The sequence below is a fragment of the Oncorhynchus mykiss genome, chromosome 25 (assembly GCF_057628025.1).
Source record: "Oncorhynchus mykiss isolate SJ-2025 chromosome 25, ASM5762802v1, whole genome shotgun sequence".
Classification (NCBI taxonomy): domain Eukaryota; kingdom Metazoa; phylum Chordata; class Actinopteri; order Salmoniformes; family Salmonidae; genus Oncorhynchus; species Oncorhynchus mykiss.
In genome coordinates this window covers 17676979-17701840 of record NC_143046.1, presented here as the reverse complement: position 1 = coordinate 17701840, position 24862 = coordinate 17676979, and the positions used below count along the sequence as shown (strand labels likewise).

Genomic DNA, 24862 nt, shown 5'->3' with positions numbered 1-24862 from the left:
ACCTGTATTTGGGGAGTTTCTCCCATTCTTCTCTGCAGATCATTTCAAGCGCTGTCAGGTTGGACGGGGAGCTTCGCTGCACAGCTATTTTCAGGTCTCTCCAGTAGAGGTCGACCGATTACGATTTTTTCAATGCCGATACCGATTTATTGGAGGACCAAAAAGGGCGATACAATTTTTTAAATGTATTTTTATTTGTAATAATGACAATTACAACAATACTGAATGAACACATATTTTAACTTAATATAAAACATCAATATAATCCATTTAGCCTCAAATAAATAATGAAACATGTTCAATTTGGTTTAAATAATGCAAAAACAGTGTTGGAGAAGAAAGTAATATGTGCCATGTAAAAAAGCTAACGTTTAAGTTCCTTGCTCAGAACATGAGAACATATGAAAGCTGGTGTTTCCTTTTAACATGAGACTTCAATATTCCAAGGTAAGAGGTTTTAGGTTGTAGTTAATATAGTATTAATAGGACTATATCTCTCTCTACCATTTGTACACTGCTCAAAAAAATAAAGGGAACACTAAAATAACACATCCTAGATCTGAATGAATGAAATATTCTTATTAAATACTTTTTTTCTTTGCTTAGTTGAATGTGCTGACAACAAAATCACACAAATGATCAATGGAAATCAAATTTATCAACCCATGGAGGTCTGGATTTGGAGTCACACTCAAAATTAAAGTGGAAAACCATACTACAGGCTGATCCAACTTTGATGTAATGTCCTTAAAACAAGTCAAAATGAGGCTCAGTAGTCAGGAACCCAGGGCCAACCGCACCAGCATATGGTCTCACAAGGGGTCTGAGGATCTCATCTCGGTACCTAATGGCAGTCAGGCTACCTCTGGCGAGCACATGGAGGGCACATGGAGGACATGAAATGCCACCCCACACCATGACTGACCCACCACCAAACCGGTCATGCTGGAGGATGTTGCAGGCAGCAGAACGTTCTCCACGGCGTCTCCAGACTCTGTCACGTCTGTCACGTGCTCAGTGTGAACCTGCTTTCATCTGTGAAGAGCACAGGGCGCCAGTGGCGAATTTGCCAATCTTGGTGTTCTCTGGCAAATGCCAAACGTCCTGCACGGTGTTGGGCTGTAAGCACAACCCCCACCTGTGGACGTCGGGCCCTCATACCACCCTCATGGTGTCTGTTTCTGACCGTTTGAGCAGACACATGCACATTTGTGGCCTGCTGGAGGTCATTTTGCAGGGCTCTGGCAGTGCTCCTCCTGCTCCTCCTTGCACAGAGGCGGAGGTAGTGGTCCTGCTGCTGGGTTGTTGCCCTCCTACGGCCTCCTCCACATCTCCTGATGTACTGGCCTGTCTCCTGGTAGCGCCTCCATGCTCTGGACACTACGCTGACAGACACAGCAAACCTTCTTGCCACAGCTCACATTGATGTGCCATCCTGGATGAGCTGCACTACCTGAGCCACTTGTGTGGGTTGTAGACTCCGTCTTATGCTACCACTAGAGTGAAAGCACCGCCAGCATTCAAAAGTGACCAAAACATCAGCCAGGAAGCATAGGAACTGAGAAGTGGTCTGTGGTCACCACCTGCAGAACCACGCCTTAATTGGGGGTGTCTTGCTAATTGCCTATAATTTCCACCTGTTGTCTATTCCATTTGCACAACAGCATGTGAAATTTATTGTCAATCAGTGTTGCTTCCTAAGTGGACAGTTTGATTTCACAGAAGTGTGATTGACTTGGAGTTACATTGTGTTGTTTAAGTGTTCCCTTTATTTTTTTGAGCAGTGTATTTCATATACCTTTGACTATTGGATGTTCTTATAGGCACTATAATATTGCCAGTGTAACAATATAGCTTCGGTCCCCCTCCTTGCCCCTACCTGGGCTCAAACCAGGAACACATAGACAACAGCCACACTTGAAGCATTGTTACCCATCGCTCCACAAAAGCCGCGGCCCTTGCAGTGCAAGGGGAACAACTACTCCAAATCTAAAAGCGAGTGAAGTTTGAAACAGTTTTAGCACACACCCAGCTAACTAGCTAGCCATTTCACATTGGTTACACCAGCCATTAGGCTGATAGGCTTGAAGTAATAAACAGCGCTGTGCTTGCGAAGAGCTGCTGGCAAAACTCACAAAAGTGCTGTTTGAATGAATGATTACGGGCCTGCTGCTGCTCAGTCAGACTGCTCTATCAAATCAGACTTAATTATAACATAATAACACACAGAAATACGAGCCTTTGGTCATTAATATGATTTAATCCGGAAACTAAAATTTCGATAACAAAACGTTTACTATTTCAGTGAAATTTACCTAACAGGTGGCATCCCTTAGTCTAAATATTCTTGTTACATTGCACAACCTTCAATGTATGTCATAATTACGTAAAATTCTGGCAAATTAGTTTGCAATGAGCAAAATAAATGACACAATTTCACCTGGTTAATATTGCCTGCTAAACTGGATCAGTAGTTGTAACTAGTGATTATGATTGATTGTTTTTTATAAGAAGTTTAATGATAGCTAGCAATTTACCTTGGCTTCTACTACATTTGTGTAACAGGCAGGCTACTCGTGGAGTGCAATGGTTAGAGCGTTGGACTAGTTAACTGTGTGGTCGCAAGATTGGATCCCCTGGGCTGACAAGTTGAAAATCTGTCGTACTGCCCCTGAACAAGGCAGTTAACCCACAGTTCCTAGACAGTCATTGAAAATAAGAATGTGTTCTTAACTGACTTGCCTAGTTAAATAAAAGGTATAAAAAAAAAGTAATAAAAAAAATATTATAATCGGAAATCGGCGCCCAACAATACCGATTTCCGATTGTTATGAAAACAACTTGAAATCGGCCCTAATGAATCGGCCATTCCGATTAATCGGTCGACCTCTGCTCTCCAGAGATGTTCAATCGGGTTCAAGTCCGGGCTCTGGCTGAGCCATTCGAGGACATTTAGACTTGTCCCGAAGCCACTCATGCGTTGACTTGGCTGTGTGCTTAGGGTCGTTTTCCTGTTGGAAGGTGAACCTTCGCCCCAGTCTGAAACTGCTCCAGAGCACTCTGGACTTCTTAGAGGACCTATCTGTGATTTGCTCCGTTCAGCTTTGCCTCAATCCTGAAGCGTTTCCCAGTCCCTGCCGTTGAGAAACATCCCTACAGCATGATGCTGGCACTGCCATGTTTCACCTTAGGGATAATGCCAGATTTCCTCCAGATGTGACGCTTGGCATTCAGGCCAAAAAGTTCAGTCTTGGTTTCATCAGACCAGAGAAAAGTTTTGCCTTTTGGCAAACTCCAAGCGGGCTGTCGTGCCTTTTACTGAGGAGTGGCTTCAGTCTGGACACTCTACCATAAAGGCCTGATTGGTGGAGTGCTGCAGAGATAGTTGTCCTTCTGGAAGGTTCTGCCATCTCCACAGAGGAACTCTAAAGCTCTGACAGAGCGCCAATCGGGTTCTTGGTCACCTCGCTGACCAAGGCCCTTATCCCCCAATTGCTGGTTCCAAACTTCTTGAATTTAAGAACGATGGAAGCCACCACGGTCTTGGTAACGTTCAGTGCTGCAGAAAGGTTTGGTACCCTTCCACAGATATGTGCCTTGACACGATCCTGTCTCTGAGTTCTACGGACAATTCCTTTGACATCATGGCTTCTGCTCTGAGATGCACTGTCAACTGTGGGACCATGTCCGTAGGTAATGGGTCTGAATACTTTCCGAATGCACTGTATGCATGACACTGTCTCATTGCCTCCAGTTCCACTCTCCCTTTCCTCCCAGCGATTAATCAGTAAGGGTATTATTATTTAAGTACACTCCAATTTCAAGGGTATTATTATTTAAGTATACTCCATCCTCCTACGCTACATTCCAGGCGATTTGAGAAGTCCCTGGAAGGCTCTGCCTCACTGAAATAGCAGTGTTTATATAGCCGTTGTCTCTAAATGGCCATAAATCAGTGATTGGTGGAATACACTGTTTATTGTATATGTAGCCCTTGACACAGAAACGGTTTAACCATGCAAATTAAATCCATGAGCTTAGTTGGAATTCTGACTAATATTTTAGGTTAATGTAAAAAAAAACTGTAATGGAAAACCCATCGATGCTCAAGCATTGACAGATAGGGAGTAACGGCAGAGTCCATTGTTAAATAGTTGCTTTATACCATGGTCTGTCTTTCCAACCTTTATGGTAACTGTGACCTACTGGCACATTTTGAAGTTTGTGGTATCTGTTATTATAAAGTAGAACGTACGTTATGAGCACATTACTTTCTATTCTACCAAGAAATGCATAGAACCTTACTGAGGGTAAAACGTCTACTCTAAACAATCAGGGACACCTCATGGCTGAATTCACAGAACTTTGCCAAGGTTAAAAGCTTCCACCACATTCAGGCCCTAGTACTTCTATAGGGAGTACCCTGCCTGTCTGCTACAGAGGGATGAGGTGTGGGTTGGGGGTGATAAAATTGCTGCCATTGGCGCTCGATCACTGGCATAGATGTTGGGGGGATAATGTGTCAAGTGCTTTGCTGCACGGTGGCAGGGGGGACAAGTTCTTCAAAAGAGGCAAAAAACAGAGCGGTTAACACCGACCAGATGGGTATCTACCATGTCAACAGCTCTTCATTCCATCCAGGGCCAGGCACCACGCTGCACTTCTCTCTCTTTCTACTCCTCAAGCTAAAAATCTGTTTCAGTTTACACTGGCGGTGATGTCATGCCTCAGGTACGGGATAATGGAAAGGATCAAAGTCCAAGAGGAAAAGGTTTGGGCTGTTTTCCCTCCCTACTTTCTGCTGAAGTAACATCCCGCTCATAATCAGTCCGGAGAATTGACTGAAACTCAATGCCGCTATGACCTCAGCACATTGGCCTGTGAGTGAGCTGAAGACGCTTAGCAGTGGAGGAGTGTGAGATCTACTTCCTGAATATCTTTGCTGGCTGGGTTTGTGCTCTGCGTCTTTATGGTTTGGTAAATAGCAGCTTTTGTTATTGCCATAACATTCAGCAGATAAGAGCAGTCTAGGGGAACTGGGACATTAGTCTGGGCAGCTTGTATATATGTGTTCTTCTGCTCCATGACTGTTAACATCTTCAATAATTAACTAATAAACAAACCAACTGGTGTCATGTTCCCTACTCAAGGCCAGGGATTTCTGTGAAACCTTGAGAATAGAGGTTTACCGATTTATGATTTTTCAATACCGATACCAATTATTGGTGGACCAAAAAAGCCGAAACCGATTAACCAGACAATTTTTACATTTAAAAAAATGACAATTACAACAATACTGAATGAACACTTATTTTAACTTAATATAATACATCAATAAAATTTACCCTCAAGTAAATAATGAAACAATTTGGTTTAAATAATGCAAAAACAAAGTGTTGGAGAAGAAAGTAAAAGTGCAATATGTGCTATGTAAGAAAGCTAATGTTTCAGTTCCTTGCTCAGAACATGAGAACATATGAAAGCTGGTGGTTCCTTTTAACCTTTCTGATCTCCCCATCCCGGATCCGGGATCGTGAATACAGACTCAAGCTCATTACCATAACGCAACGTTAACTATTCATGAAAATCGCAAATGAAATGAAATAAATATGCTAGCTCTCAAGCTTAGCCTTTTGTTAACAACACTGTCATCTCAGATTTTCAAAATATGCTTCTCAACCATTGCAAAACAAGCATTTGTGTAACAGTATTGATGGCTAACGTAGCATTTAGCGTAGCATTTAGCATTAGCATTCAGCTGGCAACATTTACACAAACAGAAAAGCATTCAAATAAAATCATTTACCTTTGAAGAACTTCAGATGTTTTCAATGAGGAGACTCTCAGATAGCAAATGCTCAGTTTTTCCTGAAAGATTATTTGTTTAGGACAAATCGCTCCGTTTTCTGCGTCACGTTTAGCTACGAAAAAACCACTGTATCCAGGATTGTGTAAATCTATCAGCAAGCTCATTAGCATAACACAACGTTAACTATTCATGAAAATGGCTAATGAAATTAATCTATTTGCTCTCAAGCTTAGCCTTTTGTTAACAACACTGTCATCTCAGATTTTCAAAATATGCTTTTGAACCATAGCTAAACAAGCATTTGTGTAAGAGTATTGATAGCCTAGCATTGCATTAAGACTAGCATTCAGCATGCAACATTTTCCACAAAAAACCATAAAAGCATTCAAATAAAATAATTTACCTTTGAAGAACTTCAGATGTTTTCAATGAGGAGACTCTGTTAGATAGCAAATGTTCCGTTTTTACAAAAAATATTATTTGTGTCGACTAATCACTCCGTTTTGTTCATCACGTTTGGATAAGGAGAAAAAAAATAATAATAATTAAAACGCCAACTTTTTTCCAAATTAACTCCATAATATCGACAAACATGGCAAACGATGTTTAGAATCAATCCTCAAGGTGTTTTTCACATATCTATCGACGATAAAATTCATTGTGGCAGTTTACTTTCAATTCTGAAGAAATGGAACGCGCATGGACTTACTGATTACGCACACAGGACACCGGGCGGGACACCAGGTAAATGTAGTCTCTTATGGTCAATCTTCCAATGATATGCCTACAAACACGTCACAATGCTGCAGACGCCTAGGGGAATATACAGAAAGCGCAGGCTCATTCCTGGCGCATTCACAGCCATATAAGGAGACATTGGAACACAGCGCCTTCAGAATCCGGGGCATTTCCTGTATGAAACATCATCTTGGTTTCGCCTGTTGCATTAGTTCTGGGGCACGCACAGATAATATCTTTGCAGTTTTGGAGACGTCAGAGTTGTCTTTCCAAGGCTGTCAATTCCATGCATAGTCGAGCATCTTTTCGTGACAAAATATTGCGCTTAAAACGGGCACGTCTTTTTATCCAATAATGACACAGCGCCCCTATAGGTTCAAGAGGTTAACATGAGTCTTCAATATTCCCAGGTAAGAAGTTTTAGGTTGTAGTTATAATAGGACTATTTCTCTCTATACCATTTGTATTTCATTAACCTTTGACTATTGGATGTTCTTATAGGCACTTTAGTATTGCCAGTGTAACAGTATAGCTTCCGTCCCTCTCCTCGCTCCTCCCTGGGCTCGAACCAGCAACACAACGACAACAGCCACCATCGAAGCAGCGTTACCCATGCAGAACAAGGGGAACAACTACTAGAAGGCTCAGAGCGAGTGATGTTTGAAACACTATTAGCGCGTGCTAACTAGCTAGCCATTTCACTTCGGTTACACCAGCCTCATCTCTGGAGTTGATAGTCTTGAAGTCATCAACGGCGCAATGCTTGACTCACAACGAAGAGCTGCTGGCAAAACGCACGAAAGTGCTGTTTGAATTAATGTTTATGCGCCTGCTTCTGCCTACCACCGCTCAGTCAGGTACTTGTATGCTCAGTCAGATTATATGCAACGCAGGACACGCTAGATAATATCTAGTAATATCATCAACCATGTGTAGTTAACTAGTGATTATGATTGATTGTTTTTAATAAAATAAGTTTAATGCTAGCTAGCAACTTACCTTGGCTTACTGCATTCACGTAAGTCTCCCTGTGCAGTGCAACGAGAGAGGCAGGTCGTTATTGTGTTGGACTAGTTAACTGTAAGGTTGCAAGATTAGTTCCCCGAGCTGACAAGGTGAAAATCTGTCTTTCTGCCCTTGAACAAGGCAGTTATTATCCCACCGTTCCTAGGCCGTCATTGAAAATAAGAATGTGTTCTTAGCTGACTTGCCTAGTTAAATAAAGGTATTTTAAAATTTGGCAAATCGGTGCCCAAAAATACAGATTTCCGATTGTTATGAAAACTTGAAATCGGCCATTCCGATTAATTAGTCTCTACTTGAGACTTACCGAACCCCAGTATTAAGCTAAACAGAAACACAAAAACAAGTGAACTGCTTCATTGTTGTGGACTCAGTGCACCTAGTGCACTACATTTTAATCAGGTTCCATAGTGCACTCTGTAGGAAATGGGGTCACATTTGGATTTCAGCTATGGGCTGTCTTAGCATTCCACCTGACAGACCTGAACCAAAAAAGCATAGTACCTGTAGGTAGGTTTACCGGTCTTGTCCGGTAGCTAAAGGATTTCAGGTCTGACCTGTTTGGCCACATTGGCTGGTGTTGAACTTATGTTATTTTTCCCACATGTTGATTCTTTAATATAATATGTTGGGATTAATGGGAATACACATGCCATTCAAATTGGCAGCATTTGTTGTGCTAAATCAGTTGCAGCGGTGGAATGGCACTGTGTTCTAAGGATGTAGTGGTCACGCTGCCATCTCTCAACCTCCCTTATGCCGGACGGCTGGCCCCTCACCCTCCCGCTGCCCCCTCACCCTCCCCGCTGCCCCAGTGAGCGACAGATCAGATCAGTGGGGGGGTGGATGCAGTGTGTTGGAACAATGGGGCACCCCCTTTTAGGCCAGTTTGCCTCCCTCCCTGCAACATTCCACCCAGGACCACCAAGACCCTCACCCAGGACCACCAAGACCCTCACCCAGGGTCCCTGGAGCTGGGAACTACCACAAAGAGGGGCCCAGAGTGACTTACTGAGGCACACAGACCATGACCTTAATCGAAGGCTCATGTGTGTCTGCCAGTTTGGCTTGTTGCTCTGTAGTTTGTTCTCTAGCTAGTACTACTGAGAGTTTGTATACGGCCATATAATCAGAATTTTATTTCTATGGTTACGGGCCCACACCTCCTCCTGAGAAGAGCTGTGAGAAATCTGGGTTTGTGGCTTTCCACACTTTGGCTTGACGTGGAGCGCCCCCTCAAACTCCTTGTTAACACGTCCTGTTTGCATGCTGTTAAGTCGGCAGTCTCTCTTCCCCCTTCGCTTCGGCTGACATATCACTTCATGTTTCCCTGACTCTTTCCCCTCCCACTCAGCTCATAGGAGCTGCTCTAACAAATCCAGAGGGGTTTTGTTTCTTTCTCTGTCCTGCTGCCTTAGTGAATCTCCCTCAGTCTTTTCCTTGTCTCCATAATGGTTTATTAGTGTTTTCTTGCTCCTCTACTTTCGTCTTCTCCATACCCTGCTGTACTCTCTCTCCTTCTCTCTATACCCTCCTTCCTCCCCTCTCTCCACTATTTACTCCTCAGGGGTTCTTTGTGTGGAAGGCTTCCAGATGATTTTCATGCCAAAACAGACCGCTGCTGTCGTTTTCACACACTTCTCCCCCAGGCTTTGCTGTCATGCCTCAATATGAGTTGTCGTTTGGTATTGTCACAGTCAGATCTTCTGCTGCTCCTCTGCCAATGGTTTTTACAGCCGTTGTTATGTTAGCCTTTTTCCATAGTGCCTCTTCTTTCACTGCTGAAATTCCTTTTGTGTTGTATTTTGTTGTTCCCTTGATATCTGAGCCGTGGTGTCTTTTGTGTTGAGATCACTCAGTGGTGGTGTCACTCAGCCAGCTGTGAGGAGTGGGGAAGGACTTCTGGCGCTGATCCCAAACTCTGAGGATGGGGACTGACCTGCCCAACTTTTTTTGGGGGGAGGGGGGGGTGGTGTGTGTGAGATTTGTGCATCTAACTTCTTCATTCATTATTATTCACGAGTCATTCAGGATTATCCGTAATCATGTGGATGTGTTTTAAAACATTTTATTCGTATTCACAATAAAAGGGAATCCAAAATGACACTATTTACCATTCATTTGTTTGGTGAAAAATCTGAAACCTAATTAAAGCAAACGAAAAATGCATTCAAGTTTGTAGTGTCACTAGCTTGATGTAGTCCTTGTGTGCTATGAATATGGGACCAAATACTTTTTACTACTTTAATACAGTGAATTTGTCTCAATACTTTCGGTGTCCTAAAATGTGGGGACTATGTACAAAAAGTGCTGTTATTTCTAAACGGTTCACCCAATATGAGGATGATACGGTCTACTTATGCTGACAGTCTGCACTTAAGCCTCATAGTCCATAGTATAATTTCATATCCAAAGTTCTGGAGTACAGAGCCAAAACAACTAAATGTGTCACAGTACTTTTTGGAGCTCACTATGGGTTGGGTGGTATACAGGGGTATTGATTCCAATGACATGTTCTACAAATAGCTACCTGACAGTTAAGTAACCTATCATTGGGTTGAAGTTTGGTTGATCAGTAGAAACAATTAGAATGGAAAAAGCCAAATGAAACGCTACCCATAAATCATATGTAGAAATAAAACACTATCAGGCAGTGATATTATATTTTGGCCATATTGCCCAACCCTAATGTGAGCGCCAGGGAGAGACCAAGACATGAAGCTCTAATGAAGTACCATGCAGGAACTATCAGTCAAGATTTCTGGATTGTTATGAAGATCATGAGGACGATAACATCAAGGTTTTTGTATTTGCCACAGACCTGTGTGGTTGGGGAGCAGCGTGCGTGAAGGCCTGAAGCTAGGGACTCGCCTGCGTGTTTGGGCTTGAACCCCAGTGCTGGGTCCAGGCCAGATGAGGTCTAATCCTTGCTAATTACTCCCAAGGCCTGCATCAAGACTCCCACCAATGAGGCTCCCACTAACACTAAGCTGAGTTTTCCAAAGCATAGTTAGCCTAATAAGTCACCTAATGACCCAATCCCTTACTCCGCTCCAGGCTTTTGAACATATAATAAACAAATGATCTGAGATCTGGAAAAAAACAAACACGGTCCTCTGCTTTAAATATGTTTTCTCATTTCCAGCCAAGCTGTAGGAGGGTCTCTGTCTTGGCTTTTTCACAAGGCTCTGTAAATTTGACTGACGAGGTCATCAAAACCCCATCAAAAAAACATGAACAAACCATCGGCAGAAGTCCTGCTGGCCGAGGCACTTCAATTAGAACCAAAGGCTCTTCAAAGACTCCCTTGCTTTTTAAATAAAGGCTTGAAAAGCTACAAATCATTCGGTCGGTAAGTTTTGAGGATGGCAGTTTTCCCTGAAAGAAAAACGAGGCTTTGTGAGGAAACTGGAGACTTCCATTTGGGACAAGAACCATGTTACATTGTTGGAAAGGCTAGACCTATCTCATAGTCGCAGTGATTTATTGACACATCCACTCTATATAATTTGGAATGGGACAGAATTGGTTGGTCATGACTAAAGCTTTAGGTTTATTATTTATTCCGCTCTTTGACAGTTGGCTATGACTGGTTTCCATCCCACCACCCTGTCTGGTGTCAGTTTCCCCAAAGCCCAACAGGTATATCAGAATCATTGTTGGCCTTTTGTAGCTTTTGAGGGCCCAGAAACCTGATCTTGCACCTGACCTCATTCAGCCTGGGGGGCTTTGCCGGGCGGCCGCAGCAGGCTGTCCTGTTCCTGTCCCAACATCTGGTGGATCTCAGTTCAGCTGCTTTTGGACGTCTGTTATAAACATTGAGGGGCTGTTTATCCCTGGGCCCGTTTCATCATTTACTGACAAGACTGAAATGTTTGTGTTCACATTTTTAAACCTTCCAAATGCTTCTTCACCTGACGGACAGTGACGTTTGTGGGGGGTTGAAAATGACTTTCCATGTACACTCCGTATTGGTTTGAGCGGTATCCAGATTGTCATACCTTCATACCGACCTTGTGCCACCCGGGAATATCCACTATTACTGGCACTGAACACAAGGGGCGCTATTTTCAACCCCTACTGCGCCTCTGTAATTTGAAGGTTATCAATGCTAACAAGTACATGTAAAACTCCATGGTGAATGTTGATTAAATGCTAATGAGCGCATTTCAATACAGTGTCTGACACACTATTTTGTCAGACACTGACACTGCAGGACAGACATCCCAGCAAAATGCTACTCAGTTTGCTGCATGGGCAAAACCAATATTAGTGTTGACAGTATTGAAAAACCAACCTTTGACTATTTACAAATACCACAGTATACCGCCTAACTCTAACAGTTTATTAGGTACACCACCCTGTTCATGAGAATGGTTCGCTCCTACAGACATGGCCATGACTTGCTATATAAAAAAGGTACAGGCATTCAGTTACTGTTAGATTGAACGTTAGGTCACTCGTTTTGCCCATTCTAAGCGACTGATATGATCGTCGGTGCCAGGCCCTCGTTCATGTCTCAAACGGCCATCCTCCTGGGCTTTACACTCACGACAGTGTCTAGGGTTTACCTATAATGGTGTGACAAACAAACATCCAGTCAGAGGCAGTCCTGTGGGCAAAAGCAGCTCGTTGATGAGGGGTGGAAGGCGAATGGCAAGAATTGTGCAAGCTAACAGGCGGGCCACATACAGACGAATAACGGCGCAGGACGGCATCTCGGAACACAACTCGTCGGTCCTTGTCACAGATTGGCTATTGAGTAGTGGGATAAACGATGCCTGGTCCGACATATCCCGTTTCCTATTGTGTCATGCTGATGGCAGCCAGGATTTGGCATGGTCCCATCCTCCCTGGTGTCAACAGTACAGGCTGTAATGGTGTGGGGAATGTTTTCCCGGCATACGTTAGGTCCCTTCATTCCCCGACAAATTCGGCGGTTCTGTAGGCAAAGAGGGGTCCGTCCCGGTACTACCGGGTGTGTCTAATAAACTGGCCACTGTCTTTGTGTACTATAGAAAGAGTCAAGTATAACTGGCCACTGTCTTTGTGTACTATAGAAACAGTCAAGTATAACTGGCCTATAAAGTTCACATTTCTCTGGTTTTCTGAGCAAACTTTTTAAATGTGTAATCTCATGGACAGTAGTCTGTTTTTCTGACAGCAGTACAACATGGTTTTTGTGCAAGGCTCCCATGGTAAAAGCACTTGGCTTTATGTAAAGAGGGGTTTTCTCTTTTAAAGTCTGAGTCAGTGGAAAGAGGGAGGGACTAGTTGGGAAGGTATTTTGTGCCCAGTTTTTCCTCCTGCTCCCTTGGGATCAAGCTGTGCTGTAACTTGCCCTCTGCGTTTTGTCTGAAGAACCTCTGCCTGTCTGCGAATGTGGGGAGATAACGTGTACACACATACTCTCTTTAGCACAAGCCCAGGCTATAAATGTGGAATCCCCGGTAGAGCGGCACTAGATCAGAAAACTCAACAGATATCTGGAAGAAAGACTGACGGGACTGACTTGGATTAACTTTTAGTTTAGCATGACGTGTGTGTCCTCCCACCCTCCCAAGGATACAATATGTTTGTTGCTTTAATAGGTGCTGGGGGTTCTGACCCTTCAGTTTAAACTGATTGCTTTTTCATGGCTTTGCTCACCCTTTGAGGCCAGTGTCTTTGGCTCTCTTGCTGGTGGTAAGGCTGGGTGATATATATTGAATAATTCAAATGTATGTTTTTACTCAATATTCCAAATGCCTGTATCGTAGGAATCAAAGTTTTTATTTTTTAGATTTTAGGTTATGTTAGGTTTGTTCTCATGTCTTTTTGGTCTCATCTCCTTCGTTCCTTCTGTGCCGTCTTCACCTTCCCATTTACACCAGAGATCTGTATATAATGGCGAGATGCTCATGTCACCACCCTAACAATGGGAGTCGTTGTCCCGAAGGCAGGTGACAAGCTTCTGTCCAAAATAAGGCCACAGAAACAGTGAGCTTATTTTTGACAGATTTTGGGGAGAATAAAACCTTTCGCTACGCCTCTTCCTCTGTGGTTTACACACACACCAAGCCCTCCTCCTGCCCCTCACGCCAACAAAGATGGGAGATCACTTCTTCCTCTGAGACAAGCAGTTTCAACTCGCTATTTGCGTTTGAGGCTTGGTCCAACACAATGGGTCATATGGACACTGAAACACACAGACATTATTTTACTGTAATAGAGGAGTTAACCTTTCTATTGATGCCCTTTTTAAGTCTCAACTCCTCAGCTTGTGCTCGGAGCAGACACTACTAAAACGGAAGTATAAATTAACATTGATTATGGAAAATGAATGCTCTGTCACGCTAGCAGCATTTTAGCCAGACTGTTATACTAGCTGTCTAGTCTGTGTTTAATAAACGTGCAATAAGCATAAAACACAATTATATATGTAATTGGCAACTCATTCTCATTTAGAGAAATACGGGAAGCCACTTGATTTCAACATAAAGTGGACAGGCTAGCATACTGTTCAAACAGTTGGAGACGGACAGAAGGGTGTGTTCATAACAATTCACTGTTTTCACTTGTTAGCGAGCAAATACATCCAAGTTGTCTAAACTTGAGATATAAAGATTAGCTTGCTTCTTACTAGCGCTTGAGTGATTGAGACTTGTGTTAATGTTCTATAATGCCTGCTTCCACAAGTAAGTCATTATTAGTGAATGTGCATTATGCATGGTTCTGGTTAAATTTGTAACAAATAGGGGCATTTTCATAGACTTGAAAGCCAGATCAGTGATTATTGCAAAAAAGCAGGTTAAACTATTTTGATAAAATTATTAAAGATGCACTACGCAGAAATCGCTTCACCATTTCCTTATTGCTAAAAATGTTAATAGTTCGCCTAATTTCAGTTTCACTTAACAAAGAAGTATAGTGTGGAGTCATTGTACTATCTAAACCTCTAATATATTCTCAGCTGTTTGAAGCTGGTGTAAAACACACAATCCAAACTTTACAGGAAGCAAAGAAATAGTGCACATAGAACATATCTACCGCTTCTTAGATTTGTGTTCATTGAGAATCATATCTATAACACATATTTCTATGTGAATTCGGTCGGGTCGCCCCAGAAAGTGACACTTTAAAAAAATGTATATCTATAGTAGGTCTTATGGTTGTGGAAGACCTATATTTAGTCTAGGTATAATTTCACATGCCCTGAATTCATTAGATTATTGTGGACTGTTTGAAATCCAGTGTATAATTATAATAAAGATTATAATCGAGAGGTATATCAATCGCACTCACTCACATACATTTCGCCCCATGAGGTAGAAAAAATGGAGATGATATTTAGGCCATATCATCCAGCACTAGCTAGTAACACTACTACTAAAGACTACTATAACTACTATAATTTCATACCATTGTTAACATTGGCCAATATCTAATTGTCTAAGTAAGATTAACGTTAAAACACGATTCGGTTCTCCTTACTCTCGTTACCTCCATTCTTTTTTCAAATGTATGTTTATTCCCATCCATGTAATGGCACACTCCTTCATCTCTCCTTAACTCCCTGCTAATACCTCATTTTGGTTAGTCCACTCCCTTTTTTTCTCTTTCCATCGCTCTCTCCCTTCTCTCACTCCTTTGGCCTCTCACCGTTTTGTACATAGAGGCCGTAGTGAGGGTTAGTATTTGGGGAAGTTTAATTGCTACCACCTCAACCTTGCTCTGCTCAGTTGAACCAACACCGTCCAGTCAGTCCAGGGTTGTTTTCCAAATGGCACCCTTTCCCCTATATAGTGCACTACTTTTGACCAGTGGCCCACAGTAGTGTACTATATAGGGGATACGGTGCCATTTAGGAGTTAGTCCAGCTCTCCTGAAGTTCTGCTCTGCTGGCTCTAAACTAACCCCTCAGTCTTGAGGTAAATGTGTTTCATAGCTCCAAATTAGTGCATTACTATGTTTTCTCTATGCTGCTTTACAGGTCACCGATACAAAGATGGGCCCTATATAGTAGTTACCCATTACTAGATATTGATACAATTATAAACATGGGACAAAGACAAGTCTTTATTTTCCCACTAGTTACTTATAATAGTTTGATGTGACTGCGTGTACTCCCTGTGGTAAGTGTTGGTATCTAGTCGACTTTCTATTAACGTATCTGTGAGGAAATGCCGGAGCTAGCTAAATCATTGACAAAGAGCTGACCTGGGATGTAGTATAGACAGGGAGCTGACCTGGGAAGAAGTGGCCGGCAGGGAGATTTTGTGTTGGGAGACTAAGGTGGAGCTGGGGAGGGCTGAGCTGAAGGGGAGAGGGAAACGGACACAGAGCGGGAGGCCAGGGCCATGTTGTGGAATCTCCCCTGGGCCTTCTGAGTAAATGTTCATGGATGATATCATTTTGGAATGTTCACAAATGGAGAGGCCATGACTGGTTTAGCAATCAGAGATGGACTCTCTCCGGTGGCAGGGGGTTAGGATTTATGGGTCTCTGTGTGTGTGTGTGTACTTTTTTGTGTGTTTGTTTGGATTATTTTACGTTTGGCGGTTGTTTTTCTTGAACTCGGGCAGTACTTCAACAATGTAATATATTAGCCTGCTGATAGTCTTTTCCATAGCCGTAGGAAATGCCATGGCTGTCAGCAGTCTGGTTTTTAACCTGTTACCAGCCTGTTGCTGTGTCAGTGCCATGTTGTGGTGCTGGTAAACAGAAAATATACTTGTCATGTTTGTAATGAGGTTCCACCCTGGCCTCTGTACATGCGTCTCTCTCTTATCAATGTAATGCCATCCGAAAAGACAATCTTACGTATTTGGACAGCTGTGTTTTGGAAGAGATTTTAATCCCTGATTTATTTAAGGAAACATCATTTTGCATCGGTGCTTTCCAAGGTCTTGTGGCTGGCTGCTTAACTGTAAAATATCTCCCTCTCCAAATTCAATTCTCCTTAACCAAAACTCCTGATCCCCTAAGGGAATGTTGTGTATTCTTCTAAATGGATATAAGCAGGCCAGTCAAAGCACATGTTACAGGCAAGGTAGCTGAGGAACGCTCAACTCTGTTCTCTTATATCAAGGAGGAGTTGCGTTTTGATAACTGGTTGCGTGTTTACTAGCAACATTGAGTCAGTCAGTACTTGTAAAAATGTACATTCTGAAAATGTACTGTTTGTCCTGTACAACTGCGGTCCTTCCGCCATGAGCTGAAATTCATACTTTAATAAAAATGTTTATAGAATACAACCACAGACTTTCCCCTCATTTGTGTTGCTCAACTTCAGCGCAAATTCTATTGCACAAATGCTCTTGTGCCAATTGAATCTCGGCTTACTTAGTACGTCAAGGCCACTACATTTCCTGTTGATCAACACAAATGAGGAAAAAGTTGGTTGTATTATACGTTTTTACTAAACGTATGAATTTCAGCCCCCCGTGGAAGGGCCACAACCATCGACTGATGGTGACTCAATGTTGTTGCTAGCAAATTGCGTGACCTTGATATAAGAGAACCTAGTTGAGCGTTCCTCAGCTACAAGCAAAGCTAACATTTCTCACTTTACCACTCTCCCACCAGTGTTGACAAGTTGGTTTATTTGAGCCACACGTCTCGTTTAAGATGGTTGTTTCACAGATATTAAATTAAGTTACTTCATGTAATTCTGTGGTGTTGGAGTTGAGCTGTTTTTCTGCCACTTTTAGCACAAAGGCAGGCAGCCATTACCATACGGTGATGCACACCAGTAGCTGTGACCGACGTCTGGTCGGAGATGACCCATCGCCGTTAATCATTGCTATTGTACGAGTTAGTTTGTAGCGGCATGTCTGGAAAGGTTGTTTTAATTAGAGCAGTGAGGTGTTTAAAAAAAAAAAAATTAGGAGCACTGCTATGAAACATGACTCAAAAAAATGGCTCCATGAAAGATTGAATTCAATCAATGAAACTGCCTCTGGAACCCACATGAATCAGTATAGTGGGTGTATATTTTTATAGCCGCTACCAAGACATACAACTCGTTTCACCATCAATGTATATTTAGGTACCAACACATGATGCTAATTTGAATGTATTTGTCTCTGACTTGGATCATGATGACTGGCCACAGCAGAGGGACATGGAGAGTACAGAGTTCCTATCAGGGATGACCCGAGTTGGCCTGCATCCAAAATGGTAACTTATTCCCTTTATAGTGTGTCCAGCTATCTCTACGGTCCCTGGTCAAAAGTAGTGCACTATAAAGGGAACAGGATACCATTTGGAATGTAGCCTCCAGCGGAAGAGTCGAGTTCTGAGTTGGCTGGGGTGTCTGCGTGTTGAAAGCGTCTTCCCGCCGGCCGACCGCCTGTGAGGGTCAGCATGTCTGTGCGACGTGGGATATCCTGCTCGTTAGCTCACCTCCTCCTGGTGAGAGGGGAGGTTTCTGTCCGGCCAATCATTTGCTTGCTGACGCCAGCTGCATGTTGGGCATTTAATACTGCCAGGGTCACACAGGAGAGGGCCATAGTGAATGGTCACCTAGGATGCCATTTGACATCCAAAGACCCCCTCAGATAACCAGTGAACAATGATCTGAAATGTCTTCCTCTTATCATTAGGTGTCTGAGACAATTGTAGTTTATTTGAAACACAGTTGAAATAGATTAGTGCTTCTCTATTTAGACTGACTGTTGCCTTAACTCGTGAAGAGAAAGTGAAAACGGCACAGTAATGATGTGCTTCCCACCATTTTGTTCAGAAACTCCTGGTTAAAGCCGGGCTCCCCGAAGCTGTTCTTTTGACAATTAGACCTGAAATGCATTATTGGGTTGGCAAAATTGCTGTAAACCTGTCATTCCAGTATTTTAAAAGCACTTAAGTGGAGGAGAAGCTAATACCCTGCCTTGGTTATCTCCATATGAGAAGTTGAAGCTCTAATGGTTTCAGCTTACAGAGGGTGCTCTCTCTTACCCTCCCATGAAAATGGGTGTATTAATGGTAGTCCAGCTATGTCCGTATGAGTGGAGCATTGGTTCCTGATCCTAGAAACCTGACTGGCCCTGTCCATTGTAGTTCAAGCCTGATCTACTGCAGCAATAATTGGCTCGTGAACATACATTGGCTTCATATGTATCTCATAAAGAAACGGGTCCCTGAAAATCCCCAAAAGTAAATTTGAAAAATACATAGGGCACTTCAAAGGTGTGTTCCAGCAGAAGGCGGGGTGGTCAAACCGTGTGTTCCAGGGGAAGACGGGGTGGTCAAACCGTGTGTTCCAGGGGAAGGCGGGGTGGTCAAACCGTGTGTTCCAGGGGAAGGCGGGGTGGTCAAACCGTGTGTTCCAGGGGAAGGCGGGGTGGTCAAACCGTGTGTTCCAGGGGAAGGCGGGGTGGTCAAACCGTGTGTTCCAGGGGGAGGCGGGGTGGTCAAACCGTGTGTTCCAGGGGGAGGCGGGGTGGTCAAACCGTGTGTTCCAGGGGGAGGCGGGGTGGTCAAACCGTGTGTTCCAGGGGGAGGCGGGGTGGTCAAACCGTGTGTTCCAGGGGAAGGCGGGGTGGTCAAACCGTGTGTTCCAGGGGAAGGCGGGGTGGTCAAACCGTGTGTTCCAGGGGAAGGCGGGGTGGTCAAACCGTGTGTTCCAGGGGAAGGCGGGGTGGTCAAACCGTGTGTTCCAGGGGAAGGCGGGGTGGTCAAACCGTGTGTTCCAGGGGAAGGCGGGGTGGTCAAACCGTGTGTTCCAGCGGAAGGCGGGGTGGTCAAACCGTGTGTTCCAGGGGGAGGCGGGGTGGTCAAACCGTGTGTTCCAGGGGGAGGCGGGGTGGTCAAACCGTGTGTTCCAGGGGGAGGCGGGGTGGTCAAACCGTGTGTTCCAGGGGGAGGCGGGGTGGTCAAACCGTGTGTTCCAGGGGGAGGCGGGGTGGTCAAACCGTGTGTTCCAGGGGGAGGCGGGGTGGAGTGATGGCTAGAGTGATGGATGAGATTGGGGCAGGGGAAGAGTACCTGACAACATGACTGGAACTATATAAGAGGACAACTCTTAAAATAACCTAATTGCTATCTAGTTTGCTACCTTGTTTTCTCCCTCAACTGGTATTAGATTTCATGCCCTTCTGTTTCTCCCCACAAAATATCACACATTTTCTTTTGGTAAAAGTTGGGACTTGAAAAAAAATGATTTGACAAATTTAGTTTTAGTTGACGTATTTTGTCCAATCATAAGCATGCATGGCTTTGCATAGTGCAATCCTCTCATTGGCACAACTAACGTCTTTCAGTTGCGCAGTGTGATTGAGTGGATCTGCCCAGCTGTCCCTCCTACACAGCTCCCAGGCGTGAGTCAACTAAAACTAGATCTAAAATAGCTGCTAAAATGAACACCGCAGTCTTTCTCTGTGGTCACTGGAGTTCAGCAGGGTGCGGATGGAAATAATCCTCTGGGGAATTTGACTTCTGACTCAGTGTGACATGTGGTTTAATGTTTGTATGTGGATGGGTAGTGTGAATGGCATGTGCTATGTGTATCTATGGTCGTTGGTGTGTTTCGGTTGTTAATGTGTTTATGTGAATCTATGGTTGTTAATGCGTGTGTCTTAAGGCGATTTGTGTGTGTTAGTTGTGGATGTGCTGGCTGGCGGACAGAGGGGTCAGAGGACAGGACCTCTCTCTCAGGAGTGGCTGTTAACCTTTGACCCCTCTGGTTAAGCCTGCAGGGTGGTGGTAGAGGTGGAGGTTTCCCTGCTCTGAAGTCTGTCTGGTCCTGGGCCACATGATGCAGGCCAGGCAGAGGAGAGGGGGTGATGTGTCGTCTAATCTGGGTTTTGTCCACAAGGCATTTTCACCTCCCCCCACACCACCCCTCCTCCTCACCAGAGAAGCCAGTGTTCTGGGGGGCAGGCAGGGGAACGTCCTCCTCCTCCTCCAGTGTAAAGGGGCAGACAGGAGAACGTCAAAGGGAAGGGACTTATTTTATGAGCCGTTTAAAGAGGTTGGTGGTGGAAACCACAAAGGAGAAGCAGAAAGCAGTGGACTGCTGATGAATGCCATGACACAGTATCATGTTGTTTATTAACGGCTCCCATGTTTTGACTGACATAAATAACCCTCCTTTTTTCCTTCTGATTGACAACCTGAACAATGTACCCGCTCGCTGTTTGTTGGGATTCCCAGTTAATTGGGAGTTGTTGTATGTCGCCAAGCAGACTCAACCCTCCATCTAAAGCTTGTCCTTGAGGTTGAGCTGACGGTCCACAGACAATATAGGAAACCAACCTTTAATTGGCCGTTTTTACTTCATTCTCGATTTGGAAGGCAACAGTGTCTTCTAATCGCCTCATTCCAGTTGCAGGTGAAATACCAAACACCAGAGAATATTCAGAAAAATATGAAATCCACTTTTCTTTGCACCGAGTGAGTTCACTTGCCAGATAACGCGAAGATCTACTCGAACAAAGATCTACACAAATGCCAGGCATTTCTCACTCGTTACAAAACCTCTATTCATTATAAATTTGAATATTTCCATGTTATCGGAGTTCCACCTGAAACTAGAAACAGGAGATTTTATTGCACCAGTTCCTTCCGAAATGGAGAATGAATTAATCTCCAAGTAAAGGAAGGTTGAGCATTCTAGTTTATTTAGTTAACCTTTGACTCTGACCCCATGACTCAACTGTTTTGGAAGACTTTTGCTCAATATTGACTACTGCCTATTGATGAGAAATGCATGTTATTTTTATATAGTATGCATAGACTTGTGGTGACTAAAATGTTTCATGCAAGATCCTACCTTTAGAAACTAAACTTTAGGTAGTCCAGTCAAGGATTTCCTATAAAATGGCTCCCTATAGTGCACTACTTATGATCAGGACCCATAGGGCTCTGCTCCAAAGTAGTGCACTTTAAGGGAACATGGCGCCATTTGCAATGAGGCCAAGCTTTCCCTTTTTTTTTATTTGAACCGTATACTCTTGTCCCAATTTTACAACCTGTTTCTGTGCGGGGGTTGGAGAAGTTGGCCGCCCTAATGTTTTCCCAAAGTATGCGTTAACTAATACGAGAACATTTTCAGAGACTTTAGCCCGTGAGCTAACAATGTGACATTTGTACAGATATTCCTGTGAAAGATTGGCCATCTCAGTTTTATTTGTGTTCTTTGGTTCCAGACATTTTCCACATGGATAAAGGCCTTTAGATTGTGGTCCTGTACTGCAGGCGGGCAGGGAGGGAGGGATGCCTTGGTGGAATACAGGCAGAATCTCTGTTTCACTTAGAGGAGGTGTGTACGTGTGTGCATGTTTTGTGTGTCTGTGCGCATGCACTCACTGCTTACTTTGCTCTCTCCAATCATCTGGTACAAAGAGCTATGTGTGATGTGATGTGTGAATGTGTTTAGGTAGTGGTTGCCAACTCTCTCTTCCGCTCTTGCAGTATGTGGTGGTGGGGGGGGGGGGGTCAAGTTGAGTCTGATTTGGGCTTGATCCCAAGAGTGGGGGGGTTAGGGTTGAAAGGTGGTGATGCTTCTCTGTTTCTCTGGGTGTGGTGTTTTAGCTAGCAAGGTCGAGGCCTTATAGAAGTTATATTCTTCAACCAACCAAGGGGTTGTGACAACATTCTCTCTCCACCTTCTGAATCATATAAGTTGTTGTGGAAAAATTGTTGGTGTTTGTGGGAGCCTTACAGTGTGCACTATGCATGAGTTGTGTGGGGTGTGTGTGTGTGTGTACTTCACGTCAGTAGTTCTTCAAGTCCACACTCGTCTCTTGGCATACACAATTCTGACATGTGTAGCGCTGCTTAGACACACACTGTTCTAGTGGTGGTACAAAGGTAGTTTAGTCCTCATACATCACACCAATACACACTGTGAACATCCACAACGTGATGGTCAGGGAGTGGGTATATTTTCAACTCTTGTTTTATATACTAGGCCTGATTACACAGTTCACATTTTGTTGTGGCAATAGTCTTTTTAATTGTCAGTTACTGTTAGAATCTAGTGACCTGTTGATTTCATGTCTGTCCTAAATGGCACACTTGTCCTTAGGCATAATACACTTTAGACCACAGGCCCTGTTTAAAGTGCTGCACTATGTAGGGAATAGGGTGCCATTGGAGCCGGTGTATGTAGTGGTGCCTGTAACACTGTTTGGTGTAGTGTGTTTAGTGGTGCTAGTAGCGCCAGCAGAGTGGCCTGTTCTGCAGACCACCAGGGCCAGAGTTGTTGAGCAAGCGGATGGCTGGGCTGGGGAAAACCAAACAGGCCGTTGGGAGCCTGGGCGGAGTGAAAGGATCACTGTGTTCTTCCCAAATTCCAACAACCACCTTTTTAAAAAGAAAGAAAAACATAACATTATTGCAGCTGCAACTTTGCGTTCAGCCTCTACGCCCCTCCGACCCTCAGCCTCTACGCCCCTCCGACCCTCAACCTCTACGCCCCTCCGACCCTCAACCTCTACGCCCCTCCGACCCTCAGCCTCTACGCCCCTCCGACCCTCAGCCTCTACGCCCCTCCGACCCTCAGCCTCTACGCCCCTCCGACCCTCAGCCTCTACGCCCCTCCGACCCTCAGCCTCTACGCCCCTCCGACCCTCAGCCTCTACGCCCCTCCGACCCTCAGCCTCTACGCCCCTCCGACCCTCAGCCTCTACGCCCCTCCGACCCTCAGCCTCTACGCCCCTCCGACCCTCAGCCTCTACGCCCCTCCGACCCTCAGCCTCTACGCCCCTCCGACCCTCAGCCTCTACGCCCCTCCGACCCTCAGCCTCTACGCCCCTCCGACCCTCAGCCTCTACGCCCCTCTGACCCTCAGCCTCTACGCCCCTCCGACCCTCAGCCTCTACGCCCCTCCGACCCTCAGCCTCTACGCCCCTCCGACCCTCAGCCTCTACGCCCCTCCGACCCTCAGCCTCTACGACCCTCTGACTCTACGCCCCTCCGACCCTCTGACTCGACGCCCCTCCGACCCTCTGACTCGACGCCCCTCCGACCCTCTGACTCGACGCCCCTCCGACCCTCTGCCTCGACTCCCCTCCGACCCTCTGCCTCGACGCCCCTCTGCCTCGACGCCCCTCTGCCTCGACGCCCCTCTGCCTCGACGCCCCTCTGCCTCGACGCCCCTCTGCCTCGACGCCCCTCTGCCTCGACGCCCCTCTGCCTCGACGCCCCTCTGCCTCGACGCCCCTCTGCCTCGACGCCCCTCTGCCTCGACGCCCCTCTGCCTCGACGCCCCTCTGCCTCGACGCCCCTCTGCCTCGACGCCCCTCTGCCTCGACGCCCCTCTGCCTCGACGCCCCTCTGCCTCGACGCCCCTCTGCCTCGACGCCCCTCTGCCTCGACGCCCCTCTGCCTCGACGCCCCTCTGCCTCGACGCCCCTCTGCCTCGACGCCCCTCTGCCTCGACGCCCCTCTGCCTCGACGCCCCTCTGCCTCGACGCCCCTCTGCCTCGACGCCCCTCTGCCTCGACGCCCCTCTGCCTCGACGCCCCTCTGCCTCGACGCCCCTCTGCCTCGACGCCCCTCTGCCTCGACGCCCCTCTGCCTCGACGCCCCTCTGCCTCGACGCCCCTCTGCCTCGACGCCCCTCTGCCTCGACGCCCCTCTGCCTCGACGCCCCTCCGACCCTCTGCCTCGACGCCCCTCCGACCCTCTGCCTCGACGCCCCTCCGACCCTCTGCCTCGACGCCCCTCCGACCCTCTGCCTCGACGCCCCTCCGACCCTCTGCCTCGACGCCCCTCCGACCCTCTGCCTCGACGCCCCTCCGACCCTCTGCCCCTCCGACCCTCTGCCCCTCCGACCCTCTGCCCCTCCGACCCTCTGCCCCTCCGACCCTCTGCCCCTCCGACCCTCTGCCCCTCCGACCCTCTGCCCCTCCGACCCTCTGCCCCTCCGACCCTCTGCCCCTCCGACCCTCTGCCCCTCCGACCCTCTGCCCCTCTGCCTCTCCGACCCTCTGCCCCTCTGCCTCTCCGACCCTCTGCCTCGACGCCCCTCCGACCCTCTGCCCCTCCGACCCTCTGCCCCTCCGACCCTCTGCCCCTCCGACCCTCTGCCCCTCCGACCCTCTGCCCCTCCGACCCTCTGCCCCTCCGACCCTCTGCCCCTCCGACCCTCTGCCCCTCCGACCCTCTGCCCCTCCGACCCTCTGCCCCTCCGACCCTCTGCCCCTCCGACCCTCTGCCCCTCTGCCTCTCCGACCCTCTGCCTCTACGCCCCTCCGACCCTCTGCCTCTACGCCTCTCCGACCCATGCCATAAATCGCTGTTGTGTCCACTTTGACCACTCTTTGTCAGTTCTGTACAGCAGAGGGTTAGAAGAGAGACTGACCG

The 24862-nt window shown here is 46.0% G+C and overlaps 1 protein-coding gene across 1 annotated transcript in view; it reads left to right on the top strand.

Annotated features, from left to right (window-relative positions):
• Positions 1-24862, top strand: part of gpc4 (glypican 4) — a 64253-nt gene that overhangs the window by 10010 nt on the left and 29381 nt on the right. The window lies entirely within an intron of this gene.